The sequence below is a fragment of the Lissotriton helveticus genome, chromosome 4_1 (genome assembly GCF_964261635.1).
Source record: "Lissotriton helveticus chromosome 4_1, aLisHel1.1, whole genome shotgun sequence".
Lineage (NCBI taxonomy): Eukaryota > Metazoa > Chordata > Amphibia > Caudata > Salamandridae > Lissotriton > Lissotriton helveticus.
Genome location: NC_136063.1, coordinates 158,976,058 through 158,993,088, shown reverse-complemented (window position 1 = coordinate 158,993,088; position 17,031 = coordinate 158,976,058).

Here is a 17,031-nt window from a genome sequence, read left to right as displayed (position 1 = left end):
GTTGGATCTAGCCCTGATCTCTTGACTGGGTGAGAGTATTCTGCTTAATTCAGAGACTCTGTCCATCACCACCCCTTGTTGTAAATACGATTGGAACTCTCGCCATCTGCTGGATTTCAGCGATTGGCGGATTCATCGTCATCTGTCTCGCCTCTGGGGTCGGCCTTGGATCGATCTTTTCGCCTCTCGCCTCAATGCCCAGTTGCCCAGGTTTTACAGCTGGCGTCCGGATCCGGAGGCTCTGGCCACGGATGCCTTTCTCCAGACTTGGCCCCCTCATCTATGTTATGCATTTCCCCCTTTCGCGATGGTTCCGCGAGTCCTGGCTCGAACAAAGCACTTCCAGTCGGAGGTCATTCTGATAGCTCCTCTTTGGAGGGCTCAGGCATGGTTTCCGGATCTTCTGGAGATGAGTTGCTCAACGCCCTTTCTCCTTCCACAGAAGTGGAACTTATTGTTAGATCCTCTACTCCACCCGCATCCTCTGGTCCTGTCGGGTCAGCTCCGGCTGGTTGCGTGGCGCATTTCGGGGAACGCTGGGAAGTCCCTGGCTTATCTGGAGACGCTAAAAGATTTATCGGGGAAGCTTGGGCCCCCAACACGCACAAGCGTTACGCATCAGCTTGGCGTCGATGGAGTGGTTGGTGTTCTGAACGGGACTTGGATCCCGCTTCAGCGGATGTTGCTTTAGTAGTTAATTTTCTTGCCTCCGCTGCTTCCTCTGGTTCTGCTTACAGGACGGTTAATTCTTTTCGTTCCGCTGTTTCTGCAGGCCACGATTTGGTCGACGGGAAGCCTATTGGGGAACACCCCTTGATTTCAAAATTGCTTCGGGGCATTCGGCTGATTAAAACGCCTTGCCCGAAATATGTGGCACTTTGGGATGTCTCCATTGTCTTGCGTTTTCTAGAGGCTTGGCCTCCTAACCCATCTTTATCTCGTAAGCAACTTTCTGCGAAATTGACGATGCTCCTCTGTTTGGTCTCTTGTAAACGCATTTCGGATGTGCGAGCATTAGACCTCGCGGGGCGTTCGTTTTCCCCAGACGGGGTCACTTTTACAATTTCCCGACGTACCAAGAGTAATTTGTCTTCTGTGTCATATCCGGCTTTTCCACAAAACCCACAGTTATGTGTGGTGCAATGCATAAAGGATTATGAGGTAAGTACTGCTCCTTTTCGACAAAATTTGTCTGGACAGTTGCTGATTGCTTTGCAGAAGCCTTTTAAGCCTGTGGCGCCAGCTACCCTAGCTCGTTGGGTACGTTGGCTTATGTCTGAAGCTGGGATTGATGTCTCCATTTTCGGAGCTCATTCCGCTCGGGGTGCCATGGCCTCTAAGGCTTTTACTGTTGGTGTAAGTTTGACTGACATTATGAAGGCCGCTGATTGGTCTTCCGATACTATGTTTAAAACGTACTATTTCAAACCTATTGTAGATATTGCTTCTGTGGTGGTGAACCAGCTTTGAACAAGCATAATCTGAGCCTCCTGTCCTGCCATAGAATTAAAAATTTGCAAACATTCGTGACAAGAATTTTCAATTCTATTAAGGACACGGAGGCGAGGATTATCCCACCCAAATGTATTTTACTGCATGTATCATGTATTTTCTCATTGCTATGGCTTTGTGACTTGTTTTTCTAGCACTTCTTTCCCTACCCTCTGTATATTGACTTATGGTACTGGGATGGCATATTACGGCTATGTTTTTCTTTCAGGCTCTGACCAGAAGTGAGCTCTTCCAGTCTTCTTCTGCCCTGATGTCGGTCTTCGACTGCTGGACCTGTGGAGTCATACCTGGTCCAGTCTTCTGTTCCTTGGTTTTCCTGGATTGTCCATTACTGGTCGTTCTTCTGTCGCCTTCGGATGTTTTCTTCAGGCTGTTCTTCGGTTTCACGTGAATTGACTTTTCATTGACTTGTTTATTTTACTGGACAAAGAAAGAGGAAGTCTTACCCTCTATGGTCCTTTATATAGGAATATGCTCTCTATGGTTATGTAGGTGCTCATGGGAGTTGTAGTTTTTCGTTTCTTTACTGTATTCCTATTGGCTGCTGTTTGTAGTAAAGAAATCGAGAAAGCATAATCCTCGCCTCCGTGTCCTTAATAGAATTGAAAATTCTTGTGACGAATGTTTGCAAATTTTTAATTCAACAAACTAAGGCAGATGAATTCCTAACATAGTGGATGTCCCAGTTACAAAGTACAATTTGAATGAAAACCCGCCATTTTTCGTAAAAACTGTGCCAGACCTGTTGTTGAACCTAGTGTCCACAATGGAAAAAAGCAAAGTTCTAAATATGTCTAACAATGCATAAAATTAATGCAATTGGAATTTTAAAATTGATAGGATTCCATTATATCATTAAAACCCGAGTTTTACTTCTAATTTTTGAAATTCAAGGAAACAAGGATGGAGCCAAAAAGACGGAGGATAAAAGTAAGGGAAGGAGAAAAGGTAAGGAGATTCCAACAAAGGCTACTGTGGGAGTAGGAACATACAAATGGAAAGAATTAGTTAATTAAAGCACACAGTGAGGCAAACTCGGGGGCAGTCAGCCATTAATCTTGGCGCCCTACGGAGAGAGAACAAGCAAATGGGAGTTACGGGAAAAGATCTTCCACCCTAAATAAAGATAGCAAGCTCATTTTTTTCACCAGGTTGGGTTCACAAGAAAATGGGTTTCAAAGTTTGTACAAGATACCAGCGGATTCCCCAGCAACTACATGGTTATTAAAAGTGTGAATAGACTGTTAGAATCTCTGAATCCAATGTAATAGTATTATGAAAGAATCCTCAAATATATTTAGTAGTAAAATGTTTCTTGTTGCTTGCTTCTCATTAGTGCACCCCATGGTAACCATCTACTTGTGTAGTAACGTGAAATCCTTTTTCTAAAGTCTTATCAAAGGACCTGCTTTTTTCCTGTTTAACGGAACCACATTTTTCCACTTTTAGAAAGCAAATCTATGCTGGATTTACTAGTGAACTTCACTGAGTTCTGTGTACTTATGATCTGTATGCTTTCATGCTAACTTTACTGATGATATTAGTTCATGTATCTTGTCTTAATAATTCTTTATATAAACCCTTAAAATGTTGGCCTTTGTCTGTCATTCTTATTAAGAATTTTAAAGTCCTCCCTTGCCTCCAACCTCTGGTGGCCGGAAGGATTGAGCGTTGCCCCTCTTCCCAAAGATTCGGTCAGGAACTTGGGCGTCAGGTGGGACAACTGTTTGTCCTTTGCCACTCAGGTTCAGACAGTCTCTGCTGCCTGCTTTAGTAAAATGAAAATGATTAAAAAATTCATCGACTACCTGCCTAGCAACACTCGTAAAACTGTGGTCCATGCACTTATTACATCGCATCTAGACTATGCGAATGGACTTTACCTGGGTCTGTCAGAAGGCCTACGCCACAGACTCCAGACGGTCCAAAATGCTGCAGCCCGCCTGGTCTGTGGCGTCTCGCTAAGACAACACATATCCCCCTACCTGCGGAAGCTGCACTGGTTACCCATAACCAAAAGAATCGAGTTTAAAGCACTGTCATTGGCCGTTCGGGCAGAGAAAGGTCTAGGACCAGCTTACCTTAGAAAGAGACTCCGCCCCTACAATCACGCTAGAGCTTTGCGCTCTAACACCAAACTTCTACTTGTCACCCCCAGATTAAAAAAAACTAGATCAGGAGGTAAATCTTTTGATGTGTGCGCCACCCAACGTTGGACCAAACTTCCGCTCCACCTCCGCCTGATCCACTCGACACTTGAATTTTGTAGATCTCTCAAGACCTGGCTATTCTGCCGCCAGGATTAGGTCATGTGCCAATTGCTGTCTGTCTACTAGTGCCGGGACACCCCGTTGGGGTAGCTGCGCGCTCTATAAAATACACAAATAAATAAATAAATAATTTCATTACCGGAACGCATTAATATTAGAGACGGGTCCGATCTGGGAGCACCAGAGTCTGTATACAGACTACACCGCTCCAGGTCCGAGCCGTTGGTGCATTCTGGGTAAGTTAATGGGAAACAGGATTGAGCAACAACAGATCTGTAGCTGATGGTTCTGAATGGATCTAATCAGTATTAAAAGAACCCATTTGGCTGTAGAACCGATTACTGTATCTCCGTGGTTCAGGCAGTCTCGCCCTGAAATTCAATTATTATGTGGCACTAGTTCTTGTACTTGTGAGGACAGCAATTATTGTGTTTTTTATAATATGTTTCGATTTTTGATTTATTACATGTATACGGCATAAAGTTGAAGAGAGATACCTCAGTTGGATTTGTTGGATTGTTGAACTGTCGGCTAAGGAGAAATGTACTGTGAGGCGCTATCAGTTACACCAAGTCAGGGACATAACATTCCTATTGTGCAAGTGCATCAATCAAGCTCAGGAGAGAGCATGCTGAGTCCAGTGACTCCTGCAGTTCCAGAGTTTGCTGTCGTGTGGAAGTGAGAAGTTTTCTTGGTACCGTCGATGTTTCTGAGAAGGCAAAGCAGACAGAACGTTAACTGTGGCGAAAAGAGTTCAGGAGAGCTTGACAGTATACAGGTGTTGTGCAGGGGTTGGCTGGGGAATACTGAAGCCACACTGCGTAAGGGCGACCTCTGACCAAGATGCACTGGTATCAGTAGGCAGATTGGGAACACAGTTGTACTAAGAGTGTAAGAGATTGGGACACAGAGCGACTGAAACAAAGTGGAACTTAAGCAAAATATTAAAAAGATACAACTAGTCTTACTAGAAGATTAGATACTATTAACAGACTTGAATGGAAGAAAAGCAAATGACAGCATTCTCAATAGTGAACCCTGTGGTGCTCTACAAGCTTGAAAGTAGGGAGTGGGCAGATTTTTTAATTCTGCAGGCGGAATTGGGGGAATTTAGTAATTCCGTATTACTCATGTAATGCGGAATTACTAATAAATGTAGCCTCTCCACTGGTTGTAACTACTTCCTCGTGTGTTGTCTATCATTTATGTTTACTGCTCTCATTTGTAACAGCCCTAAAGACTAGTGTGCGCAGGTGAAGAGTCTTTGTTTTTAACGTATTTAGTAGGTTTTGGCGAAAGCACTCCCCAGGCTCTCGCAAGAATTGCAGCAGTGGGCTTCAGTCGCTGGTTGGTGGGATGGACTGGAAAACAGGAAGAGCCGGCTGTAAGGCGGGCGCGCTCTTTCCTTCTTCTGCAGCGTGTGGATCTCAACCCGCTGCCCTTTTCTTCTACTTCCCCCGCCCCCTACTTTAGCGTGCTGAAGTCTCGCACCGCAGCGGAGGCCATCACCGTCCTCATCTTGTGCAACCTTAAGATGACCAGTCAAGAGAGCCATAAAGTAAGTCAGAGGTGTTCATGGAGACCACGCTGCAGCAACAAATGATAGACAGAATGCTGAATGAATCAAACATTTACTCCCAGTCAAGAGACCTGGGTTAAATCCATCGTTCTTTGACTCACTAAGCCACCTCAGGTTGGACCCAGCCATATGCAAATCAGTCTTGGCCCTGCTCCTCATGGGAACAGCCCCACCCAAACTGCCAAGCTGGGTCCTCCCTGCCCAGAAACAAGCTTCCAGGGTCCGGTTTTGGAGTAACACCCCTCATCAGTCAGGCTATCATGAATTCAGTGGCACAGCTTGCATAGGGGGGCCCACGTCTGGGCATACCCATCTCACTTAGGGTGAAAAGTGCTGCGGCAACAAATGATGGACGGAATGCTGAATGAGCAAAAAAATGGATTTGGGCCCAGATGTCTGTAATAGGATGAAAATTTGACATTGTTCAGCGTTCTGTCCATCAGTTTGCATGGAGACTACAGCACCGCAGGTTCCCACACAGGTGAGGGTAACCACTGGCCACGGAAGAAGAATCCCCTCCACCCACCTGCTCCTACAGTGAAACCACAACTCACAAGACTGCATGTTATGTTACTCACTGGCACTGCCCAATTCCATGGAATTTAAATGAAATATTGTGGAATGAAACACCGCCAATTCCGCCCTGGCCTACTTGAAAGTCGAAATCTGATGCAGGGAGCTACAGAGTAGTAACAGAACCGGTAACCAATCTCAAGGTTGACAAACAAGCTCAGACTGAAGCCATTTTTAATAATAATATTAATAATGACATCATACATATATGCAGTGTGCAGTTGCCTCCGAAAAGGCCTCCTGGGGCTAAAAGGAATGAGCAACACAGAGAAAGCACCAAGAAAAGAATGCAATCTGAAATTAGTCGAAAAGAAAGATCTTTAAGTTATTTGTAAAGATAGATTCTTATGGAGCTTTCCTAAGAGCAATGGGGAGGGCATTTCATAATTTGGTGCTATGTAAGTGAAAGACCTGCTCCCCTTCTACCTCTTCACACTTTGGGGACTTGCAGCTGAAGATTGTTAGATCTAAGAGATCAAGGGGCATATTTATGAAAAGTGTGGCGCAGCGCAGCAAGTCACATTGCTGCGCTGCCTTGAGTACAGGGAAATGTCAGGAATGCTCTGTATTTGTCCAATAGGGTGAATTCCTGTCCTTTTCCCTTGCGCTGGCACCGTTTTGGCAGCCTAGCGCCAATGCAGGCACCCTTGCACCATGGTGCAAGGATGCCTGTGCTGTAGGCAGGATTGTTTTTGTGAAGAAATGGGCACCTTTCTACACAAAAACAATTCACGAGGCTTTTTCATCTCACTGCTGAATGCAGCACACTTGGAAAGAGGAAAAAACGAGGAGAAATAAAGATATTTCTCCTTCTTATGCCTCTCACTGGGAGGCGTATCTTTTTGGCGCATTGCCAGGATTACAAGGTTCAGTAAATCTGGGACTGTGTCAAAAACCATGGGAGTTGCGTGGGAACACTCACTGCAACACCCATGGAACGCCTCCCATGTGTAGAGTAATGCTACTCAGCGATTTGCGTTGCATTAAATGACTCTATATTTAGAAAGCCATTCAAAAAGGTTTTGCATGTCTTCAAAAATATGACTTAGAGGTTTGCGTCATGCATGCAGTGGCGGCCGGTGCAGGTAAGCGCGGTAGGGCGGGCTGGGTCAATGGGGGAGTGACGGACGACAGAAAAGGCAAAATAAAATAAATAAATAAAACCACTTGTCTTGCGCTCGGCGCATTGCCGACTCGGTGATAAGGCGAGCGCGAGATAAGTGCTTTTATTTATTTATTTTATTTTGCCTATTCTGTCACTTTCCCCCTGCCCCGCCCCATCACCCCTACCTAGACCGGCTGCGACTGAACGCATGTACCACATTACGTGGTGCAAGCGTGATGCAAAGGTCTCATAAATATACCAGGTCGGCCTGTGCCTGTAAGAACGGTGGGGCGTCGACAGATGCCGATGAGGGAAAACTAAATAATAAAAAAAAAACACTTACCTTGCGCTCGCCGCATCGCCAAATGATAGATGGAATAAAAGTTATGTGATATCAATCAAAGTGCTCCTGCTCGCTAACCTGCAGTTTACATCAACGAGCCAAACCTAGGGTGTCAGCTGAATGAGTCCAGGATGGAGACACACTTAACAAGCTTAAACAACACTTTAACGCATCAAAGCAAAAATGGGCAGTTATTGTCTCAGCATGAATGAGTTTGGCCCAGATTCAGACTGGGACAGAAAATAGGTGCGAACACCGAAATAAAAGTGGCCCCCATTAGTGAATTTTAAAACAAAAAAAGTGACCCATGTTTGCAAATTGGGGTAGTTCCGAGTTAGTAAAGACACGCTGTATATGTGTTTTGCAAGGTATGACAGACTGCGTTGATTTATGCTTAATGCAAGCAATGCTTGTGTATATATTTGGCAAATCAACAGTAAACACTGGCCCAGCAGACCATAAAACAAGCCCACAAACAGGCAAAAAAATTGCCCACACACTGACCTGTCAGACCAGCACTTCGGGCACTGCCATATTGCCATATAGGCCAGTCCGACCCGGGCTCTGGCCACCACACTCCCCTCAACATAAACCTGTATTAAGCTTCTCCGACATCCTTCGGTGATACCCCCGCCCCAAACTGTGACCAGTGACCACAAAGAAAGGACTGAGCCCCAACTTTTACAGACATTCATGCTAGTGTTAACATCTGCAGAACATAACAACTGTAACACTGCTCCTTGAAGTGCCTAGACTGTGCCCTGTTAAACTTCTAATCCACAGATAACTAAAACATAAAGTTGCTCTCTGGCGCCATCTAGACTTGTCTTGATATAAGGGTAAAAATACGTTGTCTGTACAATCCAAACCTATGTCTCTGAATGCTTTACCTTTGTGTAGTATCAGGATGTCACTCTTGTCACCTACTCGTCTCTCCAGACCCTGCCCACCCAATGGCTCTGGGTGCAGGTACCCAGGGTGCAATGTGAATGCATGCCTCTGTTTAAGGAATGAAGAAAGGTCAGATGACATGTGCTGAAACGCCGTCTCCTTTGACACTAACCCATCAGGCCAGCACGTGTCAGTGAGGATCATCTCTCATTGATTTCCAGGCTGCTTATCTGGCTCTTCTTCTCTTGTTTCAGGGTCATCTCAAGGCCCAGTCTCTCAGGACCTTGACGTCATGGGCAGCCCACTTGAGGCCGTCCACTCTGTCAGAAGGAATCTAGCATTGCATGAGATGGCCCCCAGGGATGGGGATCTTCAGTGTGTTCAGTCCACCCACTGAGCACCAGCGTAAATGTGTTTCTTACAGAACCCTTGTTGGAGAGGCGTTGAGTTGCACGCGAGGCAGTGCCATTCGCTCAGATCCAGAATGAATGAGTAACTGAAGTGTGTCAGTATATGAGGCAACCTGCATGAGGGTTCGCACACAACAGGCAAAGTCATGGCTGGCAAAAAGAAGTAGGAACAATTGTTTCAATGGATATTGCATAAGAGTATAGACATATGACAGGCGGCCACATGGACCCCACGCCATCACCACATGTATGCGGTTTCTGCAGATGTTTGCTTGTTTCCCCACCATTAGGAGCCACTCTTACCCACCAGTCACACCTAACATGGCAAACTGGGTGCACTCCTCATGACAAGTACACTGCGTTGACCTAGTTGTGAAGGGAAATCGGATCATAGTTTCACCACCCACTTGCACGGAGTTAGGAGGATGACCAGATGTTTTAAGCGAACACCGAGTCATTCCAGAGGCACAGAGGTAAGACTACAATTTTGCATCCAATAAGTAGCAAGAATGTCTTAATTGACAGTGGGTGTCAATATAAAAACCTTTAATGAAGACCCTAAGTAGTAATTAATTGCAACTTTCACACATATTATCATCTGTGTTACCTAAATTCCTTTCTGATAAGGGGTGCCAACTAATGCTGCCATGGAACACATCAAAACTTGTCTCCCTCTGTATTCTGCCAACCATCTCTGAAAAGTGGATGGGGTGCGTGCTAAATATACTGAAATCTACTAGGTCAGATGGTGAAAAACCTGGACTGTCCTAGTGACTCCTGGGCAACTGGTCACCGGGGGTGCTGTAAAGTTTTTTTAAGCCGGGGTGCGGCCCAGTAACCCGCCTCACTGGACAGTAGCCTCCACCACCACACATGACATAGGACTTTTAAACAATTGGGGTGCACTGAATGATGACGTCTGGAAACAGACAAACCTTCCACTGTGAAAATGATGCCTACTCATGATGTCACTGCCCATACATTTTTTAAAGAATTGGTTGCCGTGTCAGATTTTGATGCGCATTTTCCCCAAAACATGAGTGCAAGCTAGGATGAATGCTCTTGTATAGCGAGCACCTCCCCTGTATAACTAATTTCTTGATGCTCGGAATCCCACGCAAAGACTTACCGAGTTAAATAAAATCAGGCCGTCATCACTTGTTTGAACTCACAGATGGCGGTCTCTCGCTCTTAGTTCCATCAGAACATTGTTTCTTCCATTGACAGTCTGAATATAGACCAGAGATTCACTCAGAACTCAGCTTAAGAAACCTAGATTCTTTAGGAGCCATGTTCTAAAATCTTAAACATGCATAGGACCTAATTACGTGTGGGTCGGTGTATTCCGACCCGTGGGTAAATCCCTGTTTACGCACAGATCGGAATTATGAGGTGGAAGGTATTAACGCATTCGATGATTTTCGCATGCGATAAATACCTTCACCTTCGTTAAATTTCAGCAGGTCAATCCTACCGAAATTTAACAGGGAAAAAGCATATAGTACTTACAGTACCATGCAGAGTTTAGTGCGTTAAACACCAACATCTGCATGTTATGCCCCAAAAATGTGTGATAGATGATATTTATGCAAACGATAAATAACTTACTCTATGGTATCATCATTTATTAGGTTCTCTAAGTAGCACCTATCCTTGTAATCACGGCCTTAGAGGTGTACTCTTGGTCACAGTCAGAATCTATAATGTTACGCTCATGAACATACCCCAAAACAAGAAGCTAATAAGTAAAATACACCCACAGCTCTTACAATGGCTTGATGCATTGGCCCACAGTTCTTTTCTTGATAAGCCATACACTCAGTCAGATCTCTGCATTTCATTATACCCAAACAGAGACCTCATAATGAATTAAGTTAACATCTTCCCCTTCCAAACAGAGCAGGAGATGCAGCTCCAAAAACTTTACTTTTGTTCACGATAGACATTGGCAACACACTGGAAGCCTGGACACAAATTATCCCATTACTGCAGTCATATCACAGAGACTATACAAATCAGGCCCACTCAGAGCTCACTTCCAACAGTGGCCAGCTTGTATACCAACTCACTCAGTGCTGGCTATGCTGATGCCCGGATATACCCAGTGCTCTCTCCAAAAATACACACCAACATATAGAGTTATAGATGGGTAACAGTGTATAATAACAGGGATGGTTTTCACCAAATAGTGGCAGCAAATAGGCAACAAGGGCATAGCTTAAGTTGTCTTTTACCCATCTACAAAAAAAAGCCCTTAATCATCTGCATGTGTTTTCATCTGCTATGTAGAGGCAGAGGAATAATTGAGGGAGATATACATATCATGGCCTCTCCTCCCTTTCCCAACTGTGATAAAAATACCTGCCAACAGAGACTAACCCTTTCCTCCCCTTTCCCTCCTGAAGCCCGGGTCTCTTATCTCCACTCGAACAGAAAGCCAACGCTGTCAGGCGGGCATGGGATTCCTTCATGATGTAGCAATAGTAGGAAAAAGCTGTTTTATTTTATTTCTATATCGTAGCCAGTGGTTGATTCGTAAACAATTAAGCGCAAGAGCCCTTCTCTGAAGACCCCTGCAGCCTGCACTGTGCGTTGCCCCTGTCAGCACTGCCAATGACAGTACCAACAGAACACCTAACCATCGCACTCCTGCAAGTGTGAAAATTCAGACTATTTCAGGCCACAAAAAGCTAATAATGGCGTGGGAGGCTGGTATTAATCATTTTCAATGCCATTTGACTTAGTAAACACAGTTGTTGTGCACATCTCAGACAGCGCCATCATGTGGTAGGCTGTCACTAGATTTATTAATAAACAACAAAGAGGGAGTTACACCTGGGGGATACACTCAGCCTCAGTAGAGGCGAGTCTGTGTGTTAGCCACAATTCAAAGTGAGGACGTCCTTTGTCCTTAAGAAGACCCCTCACTCACCAACCTAGTTGGTGACATGCTTCATCATCGGGGTCCCACCCGGACAGCCGAATGCCATCCAGGTGTGCTGCGACACCTGATTACAGTGGAGCTGGTTTTGCTTTTTATGTGTGAAAGGGAAAAAACTAAGTGTTATTAAAAATATCCGGAGCTGCCCACTTACGTAATTTATTCTGAGGTGTAGCGGATATAATTAAAAGAAAGAAGCACCTGTTGCCCGATTAGGAGAGCTGTCGGTGAAAACTAAATGGCGTGTGGGATAAAAAGGTTTGGTCTACATGTTTCTACCTATGTGTCAGATTAACAGGTATTCGTCAGGACCGTGGGGTACTTACGGGACGGTATGCGCACGCTAAGGCGCACCCTATCCTCGTAGGTATCAATGGGAGAAACAAAATGAGTCTCCAATAAAAAGGGTTTCTTCTTTAGTCTGTTGAAAAAACTAGGAGCTTTTATATTCAATGCTCCATGAGCCACTCCGGGATCGGCGTGTATTCTCGTTACGATTTGTACGAGGAAAATGAGGCGCCGTTCACACCTAGACCGTCACCGCGAGTGCTCCGTTTTTGAAAGAACCCTCACTCACCAGCCTAGTTGGCGATGTGCTTCATCACTGGGTTCCCACCCAGTACTGCTGTAAGTGAGAGACTCTAAAGGATTCTTTGTTAGGTAAATAAGGTACTTGCTCTTGTTGTTTGGTATATGTAGTCAAGGGAAGACGAGCAAGTGTTCTTTCTCTCTCTCTTTTCACTGGGTGTGATGTGACGCTATGTAAACCACAGTGATTAATTTGTAACAAAATAAGTGCCGGGCTGGGGCTCTCGTCAGGAGGCAGCTTGCACCAGCCCATTTCTACTGTTAGCTCCAGGTAAAACAGATCCAACTAACCATGAAAGCGGGGAGAGGATGTGGTGTAATGTCCAGAGCCGCCTGCTTTGGAGCGGAGAAGCAGGTTTGAATTTCGGTGGCGGATCATCATCCTGTGATTATGGGTAAATCACGTAATCTCCCTGTACATGAATGTGCCCTTAATTGGTACTCATGAAAAGTGCGGGTGTTGATGATTAAGTGCTGGGGCTGAGCACCGGAAAGCACTGGTTCAAATCAAGCACTGGTTATCCCTTTGCCAAGAAGAGCCCTCACCAGGCTCATGCCCTTGTGCCTTAGCTAGACTTTGTACCTGGTTACGCAGAGACTGATTTATTATACGCCTGTGGAAGGTACCCAACCAGCGAAGATAGGCTGACCAGGTAACCATCCTTTCACTGCCAGTCACCGTAAAAGTACAAGTCATAGTGAATCATGACAAATGTACAGAAATAGGTAGCTGTGATCAAATTATTGATATGCAATAAAATTGGTAACTTGTAGTATTTTTATGTGTTTAAGATTCTATTAATGAGTATTTTTTAGAAAAGCATTTCTTGAAATTCTTCCGTTACATTTCAAATTTAAAGTAATCCTTTGTACTCTTTGCTGCAGCAGAGCCCTTTACTCTGGACACCCTGGGCATAACTTTACCTAAATCTATGCGATTCTAGGACTGACAGACCAGAAGGGTTCCCCTAAACTGCAGCAATAAATATTTCAAATGATAGTCATGGACTCACAAACAACTGACCAGACCTCACAATACTGGAAATGATCGAAAACACCAATGCTGCAGCTGGAAACCTACTGAGCTTTCATAACAGCGCATACCATTTTGCACATTACAACATTACCCATAGAGTCAGATTCATGCACTCCTAGATTTTTCCCTATTTTTTTATAAAGATTTTTGAATTTCTGGACTTCTTACAAGAATTCCACGAGCCCTTTAATGCAATGAGGGTCACAACTTTCCAGGACTACTCGCAGTTGTAAGGTGTTGCACATACATAATAATTTAAAGTGTTATTAAGCATGTGAAAAGATTTCTTTTTGTTTAAACGGCCCATTAAAATCACAGGAGGGCTGGGCGGTAAGTGCTACCCAGCCCTGCGCGACACTCACCCATGGCAGTGAGGGGCACAAAACGCTGCCTCTTGCCCGACACAACTCCCCCGTCCTCCGAAGCCCACCACGAAGCGATCCCAAACCCACTCTCCCCGCTGTCATTTAACACCTGCTTGCAGTAGGTGGTAAATGGGTGTATATTTGTCCAGGAAATAGCATATATCCCATCTTGACTTCAGTCAAGATGGGATATAGAGAGGACCCTAATTGTAGAAGGCAATGTGGTCAAGAAGATACGTTTATGCACATTATATGGGACTGTCCGCTCCTCAGTGGGTACTGGAGAGCTGTCGTCCGATGCATGGGGAAAGTACTGGGTGTACATCTAAAACCAGACCCTAAATGGTGTCTACTGAATGTTTGGGAGCCAACAGACCTGGGAAATAGAGAATGGGGGAGATGTTTGCTAAAAAAAACATTGCGAGGAAATGGGGGAACCAAGACGTACAGATAGTGACGGAATAGAGAAAAGATATGTATTGGTGTATGTTTCGTGAGAAAACAGGGTATGTGTCCAGGAGCTGCCCAAAAAAATGGACGCAAATATTGGGTAAATGGAACTCTTATAGGGGAGATATATCTACACCGCCCAGAATGCCCAAGCAAACCTCCCCAGAACCACTGGAGATAAAAAAGACAAGAACAACTAATTATGTGTGGGGACTATCTACCACAAATGAGACTACTGTGCCAGATCGATGTTAAAGGAAATCTGAATACTGCATTAATCGTGAATCTGCACTGTTTTGTGTTTGTAATCAATAACAAGAAATTTAACAAAGTAAGAAGGTTATGTGATGTTCTACTTGTTCCACTTTCATCCCCGGGCTGTCGGTGGGCTCCACCCCTTCAGCGTCACCTGCTGGATGCCGCACCTAAGGGTCTCGACGTACCTTCATGCTGTACTACAAATGATAACGGAGCGCGGACAAACTGCTGTGACCTGGGCCTCCTACTTCCTGAAGGGCCTGAAAGAACACACACTCCCTGCAATGTGCTTATACGACCCACCCTACCGGAAATGACATGACAGCATGGCACCAGAATCCCGTGTTGTAAATATCATCAGACTGCAGAGTAACATATATCGTCTACAATAACATCTTCCCATTAGAGCAGGGGTCTTCAAACCAGTCCTGGCGCCCCGTATCCATGCCAGATTTTTGGGATATCCCCATCTGGTGACCACGGTTCGATCCCCGGCACCGGCGGCAGATTAGCCCAGCACCATGTGACTCTGGGCAATAGCTGGCGCCGCGGCTAGGGCGGCTGACTCCAGAATCTGGGGATCACGGTTCGATCCCCGGCACCGGCGGCAGATTAGCCCAGCACCATGTGACTCTGGGCAATAGCTGGCGCCGCGGCTAGGGCGGCGCGGCTGACTCCGGAATCTGGAGATCACGGTTCGATCCCCGGCACCGGCGGCAGATTAGCCCAGCACCATGTGACTCTGGGCAATAGCTGGCGCTGCGGCTAGGGCGGCTGACTCCGGAATCTGGAGATCACGGTTCGATCCCCGGCACCGGCGGCAGATTAGCCCAGCACCATGTGACTCTGGGCAATAGCTTGCTTAATCTTCCCGACGGCCCCTAGAGACCCTTACGGGTGATTGTGCGCTTTACAAATGTGGATTATTATTATTATTATTATTATTTGGGCCGATTCCGATCCGGTTCGTAAAAGCACATCTGCCAGAATCTGTCGGACAACCACGTACGCCCGGGAGAGGACTGCCCGGGACCCGTGGAGCCCGTCCTGGTCACTCTGACCTGCCATCGGCCTGGAGAAGGGAGCGCCGGACGCCCGGGGGGAGGACTGCCCGGGACCCGTGGAGCCCGTCCTGGGCACTCTGACCTGCCGTCGGCCCGGGGAAGGGAGCCCCGGACGCCCGGGGGGAGGACTGCCCGGGACCCGTGGAGCCCGTCCTGGGCACTCTGACCTGCCGTCGGACCGGGGAAGGGAGCCCCGGACGCCCGGGGGAGGACTGCCCGGGACCCGTGGAACTCGTCCTGGGCACTCTGACATGCCGCTGACCCGGGGAAGGGAACCCCGGACGCCCGGGAACCGTGGAGCCCGTCCTGGGCACTCTGACAAGCCGTCGGACCGGGGAAGGGAGCCCCGGACGCCCGGGACCCGTGGAGCCCGTCCTGGGAACTCCGGCATGCCGTTGGCCCGGGGAAGGGAGTCCCAGATACCCGGGACCCGTGGAGCCCGTCATGGGCACTCTGACAAGCCGTTGTCCCGGGGAAGGGAGCCCCGGACGCCCGGGACTCGTGGAGCCCGTCCTGGGCACTCTGGCATGCCATTGGCCTGGGGAAGGGAGCCCCGGACGCCCGGGGCCCGTGGAGCCCATCCTGGGCACTTTGACATGCCGTTGGCCCGGGGAAGGGAGCCACGGACGCCCGGGGGGAGGACTGCCAGGGACCCGTGGAGCCCGTCCTGGGCACTTTGACCTGCCGTTGGCCTGGAGATGGAAGCCCCGGATGCCTGGGGGAGGACTGCCCGGGACCCATGGAGCCCGTTCCGGGTACTTTGCCATGCTGTTGGCCTCCTGGAGATGGGTGCCCCGGACGCCCGGGGGAGGACTGCCCGGGACGTATGGAGCCCGTCCCGGGCACTTTTCCATGCCGTCGGCAGGGATGGAGCCCCGGACGCCCGGGGGACGACTGCCCAAGAGCCATGGAGCCCGTCCTGGGCAATTTGACAAGCCGTTGGCCTGGAGGAAGGAAGCCCCGGGTGGCCTAGGGAGGTGTTACCCAGGCATAGCCCATCTGGTCCCCCTAGCAGAGAACCACCAGCCTTGGAGGGGTGTCCGGGCGTACCCTGTCCCTAGTAATCCGGAGGGAAATTACCCCCCTTTCTTGCAATCTGTGCACACGAGGTGACAGAGGGGACCCAAGGCGCGAAAGTACCCGACCTCCTGGAGCCCTCGCTGGGATCCGGGAGGCGAATGGCACCTCATCATGACTTCCAGGGCGACCAGATGGCCGAGGCGAGAGGGGCGACCAGATGGCCGGGACCAAAATGACGCCAATCTGCCTGCCCCGGAGCTGCAGGGCTCTGGGGCTGCAGGGTTCCGGGGGCTGCAGAGCTGCAGGTCTCTGGGGCTGCAGGGCTCCGGGGCTTCAGGCCTCCCCGGGCCCTGATGGACCCTCCGTCCCGGGCGCCTCTGACCCCCGGCCGGCTTGCAGGACGGAGGGGGGATTCCCGCACCACTGGGCCCTGCCGGACGGGGCTCAAGCCCCGGGCCCGGTCCCCGGGCCCGGCTTTCCGAACCCTAGGCCGGGCCGGGGAGAGCCTCCCCTGGGCCCCCGGTGGACCCTCCGTCCCGGGCGCCCCGGACCCCCGGCCGGATTGCTGGACGGAGGGGTACCAGCACCCTCGGGGCCTGGCCAGATGGAGTTCAAGCCCCGGGTCC